This window comes from Vigna unguiculata, chromosome 10 (assembly GCF_004118075.2).
Source record: "Vigna unguiculata cultivar IT97K-499-35 chromosome 10, ASM411807v1, whole genome shotgun sequence".
NCBI classification, from domain to species: domain Eukaryota; kingdom Viridiplantae; phylum Streptophyta; class Magnoliopsida; order Fabales; family Fabaceae; genus Vigna; species Vigna unguiculata.
Window position 1 is genome coordinate 6960889 of NC_040288.1, and position 12972 is coordinate 6973860.

Sequence of the window (12972 nt, forward strand, 5' to 3'; positions counted from 1 at the left end):
CAATCTACAACTGCAATTATGTGATTCAGAGAGAAAGAGAGAGAGAGTTTTCCAAATACGTGTGACTGTTTTGGCGCTCCAAAATTTCAATTTGTACCTTTTCTCTCTGAAAACCAACTTATATAGCTTGGTCATAAGTGAATTCAACAGGTTGATTTGTCCGTACAATCTGTTGATTTCACTTAACTTAAGTGAAATCAATCGATTGAATAACAATTCAACAGATTGAATACATTCATACCAAAACTATATGCAACAAACATTTTAACATGTTAAAAACCTTTTTAACAGATTAAAAAAGGACACAACTAAGACAAAACGACATCTAACCTATGTCATATAGTCTACAAATATAATACAACATTTAAAATTCTTGATCTTCATGTCCTTTCCAGATTCAACAAACCAGAAGCTTGATCATCAATGCATCTTCATCAATTCTTCATCAACCTCATATGATTTGATGCACTTGCTTCATCAAATTCATGAACCAAGGCCATTTGTGCTTACAAATAGGATAGATAATAGGTACATTTATGGCATGGCCAATCAATCTCTTATAGGTTATTGATGTGGTATGTTTACAACTATATTAATTCATAATTATTTATGAAAATATTTTATCTATTACCTAACTTGTTTACATGATGATGTTTTAGAATTTCACTCTATCTAAAAAGAAAAAGATCAATAATGCAAATTAATTTGTTACACCTAAAAGAAAATGTCAAGGGAAAATGATCATTCAACATACTCCTTGTAAAGTGATTCATCCCAATCTTCCTCAATGGTGCAACTACCTCTCTTCATACATGAAATTAAAGCCTACAGAGTCACTTTCCCTAGTAGAAATGGAGAACGACATATTTCGACTACATGAACATAAAGTAATCCTTAATGTAGAAATTATTGGAGAAGTTATTGATTATGCATGGCTAGGTGCAACTACAATTTCTATATATATATTGGGTATAATATACTACTTTTTATCATTAACTTTAATATTTGATTAGTAACTCTTATCATTAACTTTTTATCATTAACTTTAATCTTTGAATATCATTAATTTTTTATCATCCCCACACCGAGTAACGGGTCTCGTACTTGTACCTGTTTTCTTACTGTTTCAATATAAATTAATTAAAATTTATAAAATAATACAAAATTATGGTAAAGGAAACGTAATATTATCAAATATTCAATATTAAAAGGAGGGTATTTATTGTTTCTTCAATATCAAACAACTAAAAAGAAATTATAATTGTATACATTTCAAATTAAAATACAAGATAGAATTTTATAAGAGGCAAAACATTTATTAAATTTGCATAGTTGATAAAATTTTCAAATATTTCTAAAATAGTATAAAAGGAAAATAAATATTTAAATGAAAAATTATTTAAAATGTATGTTTACTTAAATTTGTTAAATTCTAACGAAATCTATTGTGTTGTACATTAATAAACATTATAATACATCACTTAGTCGAAATCACTAAAAAAAATAGATTAAACTAATAATAATTGAAATTTAATATAGATCTTTCATATTTTGAACTTGAATATATGTTGGATGGTGATAAAAAAGATTCATGACAATTACATTAAATTATTATATTATAATGAAATATGTACTATACCTAGACAAACCCATACAACTACCCGGACTAAACCGCCTACGTATAGTCCTATTATAAAAAGAATAGACAGATGGTTAACTAGACAACATAACACACATGACGGCTCAGACTGCCTACTATAAAGGGTAGTGCATAATGAAGAGTCGCTAACTCCAAACTTAGGAAATCGCAAGCGAGGTCCTAGTGTCCACTCACTAACACAGGACTTGGGCTTGGCCCAGACCCATCCAGAATCTGAATATTGGCCTAGTGCAACTAAGGGGGTCAAGCCCATAAGAAAAGGCAGACATAATTAATGACTCTATAACTACACGTGGACCCCAACAATTAAGGGGTATACTTTCATTAATTCATTAATCTAAGATTTGACTTTTAAGAGCCCTTGCTGACTTGATCGTCGAAGCCCTTTCCGTAGGTAACCCCTTAAGGGTCCAGACCGCCAACACTAGGAGAAGGCGCATCCAAGTCAAGGAGAAACCAGTTTAAGAAGTTATTGATTGGGGTAAGATGTGATTTGTGTTCCCTAACATTCTGTTATTGTTTCTGCAGGAACAAAATATCTTGTTTTATACACTAATAAAAATTATAATACATCACTTGATCAAAATCACACAGAGAACAACAAATATTAAACTAACAATAATTGAAATTTAACATAGATCTTTCATCTTTTGGACTTCATTATGTATATGATGGTGATAAAAAAGTTCATGGCAATTACATTATATTATTATTTTATAATAAATACAATTTATTTACATAATTATAGTATAAAATTACAAGAATGATGATGAGTTAGAAAATAAAAAATAATTATATAAAAAGCATCAAAATAGTATTCTACATCATAAAAATAAACAACAAATAAAAATATTAAAAAAATGATCAAATGGAAACAATTTTGATAGACCGTTGAATGAAATCACATAAAGAAAACAAATTATAGTTAAGGGTATGATAAGATGACAATAGTATTCTACACGATAAAAATAAACAACAAATAAAAATATTAAAAAAATGATCAAATGGAAACAATTTGATAGATGTTAAATGAAATCGTACAAAGGAAAAGAAATAGATAGCTAAGGGTGTAACATCCCATTTAATAGATAAATCTAATTAAATAAAACATCGCATACTTTATAATATCCAAAGAGCACGAGGCTTATAGTATAAAGGATTTTACAGTCATCCAAATATACCAAAAAGGAAAGCAAAGACACTACACAATGCCAGGAACAAAATATAAAAGTTCAACAGATGTCCATAAAGATTGCTCATAAAACAAGATATTACAAAATAACAAAGGTTCTTCAGCTCAATAGTGAGCAAAACTTCAACTCATGACCAACTACGCTGTAGCGTGCCCATCATCACTACAATCACCAAGGGTTCCCATATCTACTCAGACCAAGGAATTGGTGATCATTGCAAAAATGAAAACCACACAAGAAGACAAACAAAAGCAAGAAGGGTAAGCTAGAGTAAAAAGACTTATCATACCATTAAGCATGCAACTTACAGTCAAGAACACATCAATCATCCAAGCATGTGATAGCAAACAATAAGACTCTAAGACTCAATTTATCCGGATACATATAATAGGTTAGATTCACCGGATGCCTATGCTTGTGGTGGCCTCTACTACTCTATAGAGTCATTGCTAATGGGTTTCACCCTACCACGCACAAGGTTAGCCTTCAAATATCTAAGGTCATTATCCTACCAAAGACTAGGGCCTCTTGCTCCTCTCACCACTTGAGTCAATCTGCTCTACGTGAGACTAACCGACTCTTTAGAGTTTCAGGATGCAATCCTTACTTGAATCCTTACCTAATTATATACACTACGGCACGACCCTAAAATCTCACTAAGAGATTCATGGAATTACATCCAACTCATACCACAACCATGTCTCTCCAACCAACCACGAGTTTATTATGCATAACAATCTCATGCGAATATCCAACCAACCAATCAGCCATGATTCATGACTTTATTCACATCAAGCTCATCAATTCCAATCCCATTATATCATATAGAACATACAAGGCATCATACTTAAACTTTTTAAAGCAATAAACCAACCAATCATTAGAAACACATAGATATGCAAGCACTCTGTCAATCTCACTTGAGCTAAGAGGCTCTCGCTTAGGCGAGAGGAACCCCTAGCTCAAGCTACCAGCTCTTACCTGGGCGAGGTTGCAAACAGAGGGCACGATGAGGTCTCGCTCAAGCTAGCCCACCTCGCTCAAGCGAGATCACTCTCGCTTAGGCGAAGGGCCTTCGCTTAAGCGAGCCCTCAAAATAGAGGAGGGTGAGCGCAGGCGAGAGCTCCTCGCTTAAGTGAGAGCTTTTCGTTTGGGCGATCACCCAGCTCGCCTGGGCGAGTTCAGCAGAACCCACCTACTCTCACGCATGCCGTCACAACCAGAAGCACACCATAGATTTTCCATATCGTCAACAACACCACACAAGCATTCAAGAGTACAAAACATTCCAATAGCAGACAAAATAGCATAGAAACACGAAACCCTAAGTTTCCTTACCTGGAGTGGAGCTAAATCGTAAGAAAAGCGGTCTTAGGAGAATAAAGGAGTACTGTAACTCCAACTGGTGCAAGAAACTGGAAAACAGACGCATAGAGGCTAGCATAAGGTTGCAAATTCAACCCAAGGTAGAACCCAGACACTGGAATGGAAAGGAAGGGGTAAAGTCCAAGCTCAACTTACCTGGAGGGGACGTTCGAGTGAAACAGTGGGTGTTTCGATTGTGCCCTAGCAAACCTCACGCTGCAGTTCTAAGAGGGAGGAGGAAGTTGGACCGTTTCTAGAAAATGAGACACTAAAAGTGAATTAGGGCTGGAATGAAAGGTCTCCTTCCCTTTGGACAAGGGCTGGTGGGATGGCCCTAGGCCCAACAGACAAGGCTAGGCCCTTATATCACAATGCAAAAAAAGTGGGCCTTACAAAGGGTGTGATAAAATGAAAAAGACCTTAGAGATCTGATAAAACTTTTCAAATATCAACATAGTCGAACAAATGAGAGATAATAAAATGTGTTTTAGCAAAACAAAATAGTTCTCCAAATGAATGAAAAATTAATAATAATATAATAAAAAAGATAAGTTTTTTATATTACCTAGTAAATGAAAGATTTATGTTATTAAACACTTAAATTGACAGTGTTAAACATTCTCATGTGCAAATAAAATAAAATAAATAAAAATATTAAAAAAGAGTATAAATATTCAAATGTGAGAAATAAAAAATATTTAGAAAGTGTGGTAAGAGAAAAATATCTTGGAGTTGCGAATGAATTTTATGACAAGTCAAACAATTAGAAGAAATATAAAATAGAAAGTTTATTATATATATATATATATATATATATATATATGGTTACTTAATAGACTATGAGTATTTTAATAATTTAAATGGGAACCGGATAGGGCAGGGATGAGTATTACGGTAGGTATGGGAATGGGAACGATATGTACATCCTCATTCTCATACCTAATTGAAAAAGTCGAGTATTTACCATACTCTTACCCATATCCATACCTAGTCAATGTGGCGATTCTCAGTTTAAACTGAAACGATTTCAAGAAATATCCACGATAATAGATTTATTTGTTATCGATAATAGATTTATTTGTTATCGCTAACTGGTGTTCTGTATGATCACCGATTAATTAGAATGTAATTTGCAAAGTCAAATATTAAGTTACCAGCCGTGTAGGCTACAATTATCGACAAGGAAATCCTTGCTGATAAGCTTATATAGTCAAAAGGCATGCATTATTACAAGTTTATATCAAGTGATAGATTAAAGGTATGCCTTCTATTTCATTATCATAGCTCGTAGGTGAGTAGTTTTATTGATTTTACTCTGTCCCCATTATTATTTCTTATTTGTTTTGTTTCATCATGGTTTGGGCATCATTGAAAATGTATGTGGTGAGGACGCCCCGCTTGAAATCAGAGATGACGAACTCGTACGTGAATTTGAACAAAGTTTAGCTAGATTGTTATTAAAGTAAAGAAGCTGTGTGAAGTCTTTGACGTACTCGATTAGAACTTCCTCACATCTCTAATCTTAAAGCCTTTGGTTTTGGAGATTTATTTTTCTCCTAGAATAAAAATTCTTAAATTCTATTAAAATGTCCTTCTTCATTAATGGTAATTATTTATTGGATATCTTTCCTGCAATCCAAAGTCAAACCATTGAAACCCACTTTCGCTTGTATTATTTAATATTGCAGAAGACGTGCTGATTAGAGGTCTTACTATCTTTAAACCAAATACAATATGGTTTGCGTTAGTCAAAACCTGAATCATTTAATGGCCAGGTATACAAGATCTATAAGTAGAAAGTTTTGACTATAGTACATATAAATTAGTATTAAAATATCTCCAAGTTGATTACATACCTTCTAATAATATGTTAAGAGTTGTTTTATCAAGTTAGATGATATAATAATATGTTTAATTTAATTCAGTAACTTAAACATAATTAAAGTTACAATAATATATATATATATATATATATATATATATATATATATATATATATATATATTGTTGTAAATATACAATAAGAAAATAATATCTTTAATCGGAAACATACTCACATCTAAAAATATAAAATTTAGATAAAAGCACACAAAAAAATTAACATGATTCGACACTTCAAAATATACATTCACAAATACTAAATACAAGTATATTACTAATATAATGACCTCCGAGCAATGATACAAGCAAGTGCACTAGTTCAATTGTAATACCAAGTATCCATATGGATTTCATCGATCTTTGTCAAAAACTATAACTTTATTTGGATTTGTGATTAAAACAAATTGGTTGTGAATAAAAGTGTTGATCCATAAATGTTGGAAGTCCCACATCGATTAGAGATAAGACTAATTCACAATATATAAGTGGGAGCAATCCTCACCTTACAAGCCGATTTTGTGGGGTTGAGTTAGGCTTAAAACTCACTTCTAACATGGTATCAGAGCCAAGTTAAAGTCTATCCTAGCGAACTTTCTTGGACATTCTGTTCCACTCGATATCAGGCCGCTAACGGACCACCCGCTAATTTCTTGTCCCACGCACGAGATGAATATACCTCGACGTGAGGGGGTGTGTTGGAAGTCCTACATCGACTAGAGATAAGACTAATTCACAATATATAAGTGGGAGCAATCCTCACCTTACAAGCCGGTTTTGTGGGGTTGAGTTAGGCTTAAAACTCATTTCTAACAATAAACTCCAATAAAACATGTTGAGAACAAATTTTGCTACTTTGATCTTAAACACAATTATTGTTTTATCTAATTACCAAGGTTAATTCATTGTTCCTGGAAGTACACTAATGTAATCCTAGACCCATGTTTGTACCCTAGGACCTAAAGTATTCAAACATAGTGAGATTTCTCCATTCCTGATGAAAGAACTTTTGCATTAGTGATCAAACTATATCACCAAATAAAGTATACATATGCCTATTTGCTACCTGAAAACATTAGATGATCTAATTTGATCTATAACTCAAACTAGCTTTCACCAAATTTAAGTTAGATGAAGTAGATGAATGATTTTTTTATCAAGAAACAAGCAAATTAAATCACCACCAGATTAAAGAACACTTAAATAAAATAGTAAAACAGTACTAATACATAAGTTCAGAGAGCTACATCAAATCTCAACACTAGGAAATTTAGAACCTCATATTGATTCTAATAATGGATCATAGGAGTTACTGCATTTCATCCATGTCTCTTCTAATCTAGGAAATATTACAAGTGAAAGTGGAAGATAAGTCCTAAAGAGAAGTCTAGGAATCTGATGTCTAAGCCAGGGTGTAACATCCTAGTCGGATATTACTAATTTTAAATAATATAAAATAAAAGAAATAATAAAGTCACATTTATTTAAATGTCTTTCTCAAAATGCGGAAAATTAAATCCTTCTTAATCGTCATTCATAATAAATATAATTTATTTTCAAGTGCTTACATTTCCAAAACTGGGAAATCAAAATCTAAGTTACAAAGTAAATCAAGCAAACAATAAAATCAAATCCCCAAGCATCCCTGCTCTGGCTTTATGCCTCACCGGCACCACCTGCAACATCATATGCTCTTGTGTAACGCGTTACACGATCATCGCCAAACACAAGCAGATAGGACGAGCTAACAGTATCAAATTATAAATACAATTCAAATATATATATATATATATATATATATATATATATATATATATATATGAATACACTCATCAAAGGAAATTTATCCTTTGATTCTATACCACACGACGATCACCATGTTATCCATGTTCTACGTCTTTAGATGATAACCTCAAGATACCCTTTATTGCCTCCACCTACAAGTCACAACTTGTAGAACACGTGTGAGAAACCTGCTATGGACCACACTCTGTAACACCAAGTGGAGTTACTAATACGAACCATAGTTCGTATTTATCCCAAGACTACCAAACTCGCCAACTAATTCCAAAGAGAGTAATCTTTCCTAGACCCATTTGTACGACCCATAACTCGCACACTCACACCAGCAATACTCGCCAATCCGAGCCACAACTCAAGGAATGCTCGTGTCCATCCGCCATCCCGAGCCACAACTCAAGGGAAGTCATTCCGAACCATAACTCAAGGAATGCCACGTGTTTACCCTCTATCCGGAGCCACAACTCCAGGGATACAACAGCAAAGTCCATCATTAAGGTATCACCAAAAGCCTTGTAAACCACGCACATCCAAAGAAATAAGCCACAAGACGTGTAAAACTCTAAGTCTCATTATGCACCTGGAACTACTATTCCAAGCACACCATACTAATACTTGACCATGGATCCAAGATATACATGCTTCCATGAACATGCCCGCTTGTGGTCTTGCCTCTACAAACCTCCCCGCTCATAGCCCAACTCTACGGACCTCCCCACCCGTAGTCCAACTGATGTGATCAAACAACTATGAACCTTCCTACTCGTAGTAGCCCTCAAGTGTGATCAAGGAACATACAAACCTCCCCATTCGTATCCTCACACGAGAGCATCATAATATAAACCTCTCCACTCATATTATCATGTGTTCACCACCAATTATGGACCTACTTGCTCATGACATAGTCAAGCATCTCCTGGTTCAAGTCCAACATCACAAACACGCAAAACACAAGCCAAGCACTACCTAAGCACTGCCAGGTGACATTCCAATGCAAACCACTTGGCGGAGACCTCTCACCGCCAGGTGCCAATAAGATCCTGACCCACTATTTTTAAGGCTATCGCCTGGCGGGTCACCCCTCTCCGCCCGACACCACGCGCTCCAGGGATATCCCTGATTGTCCTATCGCTTGGTGGCCCCTATGTGTCGCTAGGAGCTATACTAGTAGCGAAACTTTACTAGTTTTATCACCCAAAACAAAGTAAAATCAATCCTACTCTTATAATTATGCATATCCATAATCAAGAATATTGGCTTCCAGAAATCAACATGACTCATGAAGAATCTCAATTTAGATGGCTTTAGCATACACATACACAAGTTTCACCATATATCATATGCATCAATCCCTACATATTCATATATATACTACACCATTTAAAACCATGCTAGCATTCAGTTCCAACTTATGAATAATGCATGCGCAAATCAAATATAAAGCAACAACACTCTAACAACTTAAGCACATGATTCTATGCACCAATGCCAATTAATATAGCACTTCACACCTCCTATGCAACAATTTAATTTATATTGATACACATGCATTCACCAATAAACTAATTCTCAACATATGACTAACCCAAAGGAACATTCAAAAAGACTTACAACATAACCAAATCATGCTTCCTACTAGGGATGTCAAAAAAATTCGTACTCGCGGGTATTTGCGGATAAAACCCGCAATGGGTAGGAAACGAATATTAAAAATGGATACTCACGGGTACAGGTATTTTTGATACCCGCATGTTAACGGGGCGAGTATGGGTGTCGTAGTATCTGTGCCCGTTGATACTCGTACCCACTAAATTTTAATTCACAAAATACCTTTATATATATATATATATATATATATATATATATATATATATATTAGTAAAAAACATTCTGACCTAATTTTTTCTAAGTTGCACATTTTATCTTGTCTTCTGTCTTCATTCTTCCAGCTTCAAGTATTGGTACGTTGTCTTCTTCCAAGTACACCCCTTGACATTCTTCTCTTTCCTTTCTTTATAAGAATACTTGGCACGTGACAGTTAAGGTTTATTATTTGTTTATTTTCAGGAATCAATCGAAGAAAATGAGCTTATTGATCAAACCACTAATTAAAGAATTTTCATTGTATTGAATGTTATTTTATATTTATTTTTATAATTATTTGGACTTGTATGAACTTGAGTTTATTTGAACTTTATTTAAAATTTATGACACTGATGTATTTTATTTTATTTTATTTGAATTTATGATTAAATATTTATTTTTTAAATAATTTTGTAAATACCCGTGAGTACCCGTGGATACCTACGGATATGAAAAAAATATACAGGTACCCACATAACGGATACCCAATGGATATGGGGACAGGTACGAGATAGATATTTATCCAACAAGTAAGGTATGGGTGAGCTACTACTCGTATCTTACCTGCCTCGTTGACATCCCTACTTCCAACTCATGCCACATTAGTAGTTACTTTAAATTATCAAGAAATTATTCATGCATTTTAAAGACTTCCAAACCAACAATCATGAGTAACATATATCTCTAGCTACATAACTCCAAATCAAATCTCCACCATTCAAAGTAAAGAACAACATGTTAGGGATCACCTGCCAAAATTTCACCTAAATCGAATAGTTAAGGAAACAGGAAAATGCAGTTTTCCGAAAACTACACAGACCAGAAATTAAGGACCTAGCACCTAGAAGTATAAAACCAGCGCCCGACGATTCCTATTGCGCAAAAATACGAAAAATAGTATTTTCATGAAAAGAACACCAGCACCCATCACCTTACGGCAACTCTTCACCGCTAGGTGGTTCTTAACAAAAACCCAGAAACTGTGTTGTTTTAACATGAGTCGCCTGGCAGCTTTGACGGCTTGCCAGGCGATTTTGGAAAATTTCCTAAAACGCAATATAACCCAAAAAAATGCACAACTAGTCATCTAGGCTTATCATACAATGAAAAATTACGTAAATAAATAAATATTAAGCATGAGGTACAACTCTTCTAACCTGGTTCTCCTTGCTCAAATGAAAAATGCTAGAGTCCTCTTGAATCACAATTGATCAAACTCATATTCCTTCCCTCACCCTTAACAAGTAGTTTCCTAACCCTTCCATCTACTCCTCAAGACGACTAAGGTTTCTAACCCTTCCCATCCATGCCAAAAGTAATTTTAGAAAAAAGGAACCTTATTTTTCTTAAGTTAAGGTTTGAACACACAACCACTCCATTGTCAAGTCAATGCACAATCATTCAACCAACTCTCACATAACTAAATATTCTCTACCACTTAAGCTAGTACTATTCCAAATCATAAACCCCAAATTAAATGCCATAAAGGTTCCCACTACCCGCATTTATTAAATAATAATTTATTTAATTATTTAAATTTCTCAGGTCTTACATATGGGGTCTGCTATGTTTTTATAAAATTTTTGGTTTTGGTTGCAGCTCCAAACATGGTGCCCAACTTGTAAAAAGGTTTGCTTGCTTATAGTTAAGACTCTCTTCGTGATGTTCAGCCCACAAGGTTTCCTTCAAGGGTGGATTTCCTCCATGGTTAAGCTCCAAAACTTGGTGCTTAAAATTTCTTCATGGTGAAGTTCTTCTCGTGTGGCTCAAGACATATTCTTCATGTAGTTTATGATAACCATGTTGATCAAGGCTGGAACGTGTGCTCTCCATGTAGTTACATCATTTAGAAAGTGTATTTTAAGGTTGTAATTTATGTTATAGACCTTATAACATTAATTAGATGTTTTTGGTCTTAGGTGTGTCTTTTAATATGTTGAATGGTTTTCAACAGGTTAAAATGTCTCTTTTAATCTATTGAATAGTTTTTTAACAGGTTAAAAGGTTGGCTGTAGTAGTCTTAAACTGCAACAAATTTAATCAGTTGATTTAGTTTTTAATCGACTGATTTCACTTAAGTCAAGTGAAATCAACCGATTGATTTGAAATCAACCTGTTGAATTTCGTAACAGTTTGACTATAAAAGCTGTGATTTCGAAAGAGAGGTTAGTTGATAATTTTAGACCACGATTTTGTTCTGGAAACTTGTGGAAACTCTCTCCTTCGTGATCATACAGTTTGCAGTAGTGGAATATTGATCTTGGATCAATTTTTGGAGCTTTTGGCTTGGTTTGAAGCTTGGAGAAAGGGGTTTGTGGTAGGATGGGTTGTGCTACCACTGAGGTTTGATATTTCTCAAGCTTTGTGTGTGTGCTTGGTGGTTTTCCAAGTCTGCAAGAGGGTTCTTGCTGTGATGGTGTGATTCTTATATGATTCAAGAGTCTTTTGTGGTGTTTTTGCATATTTTAGAAGTGTAAGGGTGGATACTTTGTAAATCTTTTGAAATAATGCAAAGTCAAGCTCAGGTTGCCTTGACAAACTGGATGTAGCCCAGGTTTGAGTGAACCAGTATAAAAATCTCGTGGTGTCCTCTCTTCTATAACCTTTCTCTCATGCATTTTCATTTTAAAGTTTAAAGAACTTGTGCTTTAATAATCTTTTTCACGATCTTGCATGTTTTCATGACATTTGCACCATTGAGCATCTTTGTATAATCATTTAGAATCTGTCTTGATCATTCTTGTGCATTGTTTCTGGTTTAAATCTTAAATATGCATTTCTGTATTTTTCCCAGTATTTCAGTCGACTATTTTCCTGTTTCAATCGATTGATTATACCATAAGAGAATCTGTTTAGTAAAATTAATCTGTTAACTCTGTTTTTGATCGAGTGAAAGTATATTGTCTAGCACCTTTTGCATCCTAACTTGGTGATCTATTTGATTCAATTAAAGGTGGTTTTTATCTTGCAAAGATAGCCTAAATTTTTAACTAGCCAATTCAACCCCCCCTTCTTGGCTTTTCAACTATTTCAAAACTAACACATGACACACACACACATATATAAATATATATCAAACAAATTCACTTCTACACACTAACATAAAGAAGACTTTTTACATTTGTTATACATTAGAGGTGATTACGAGAGATGAAAATTTATTTATATTAAAATCCCTGACGTAAATTTATGCCTATTGGTTGAATAACAAAC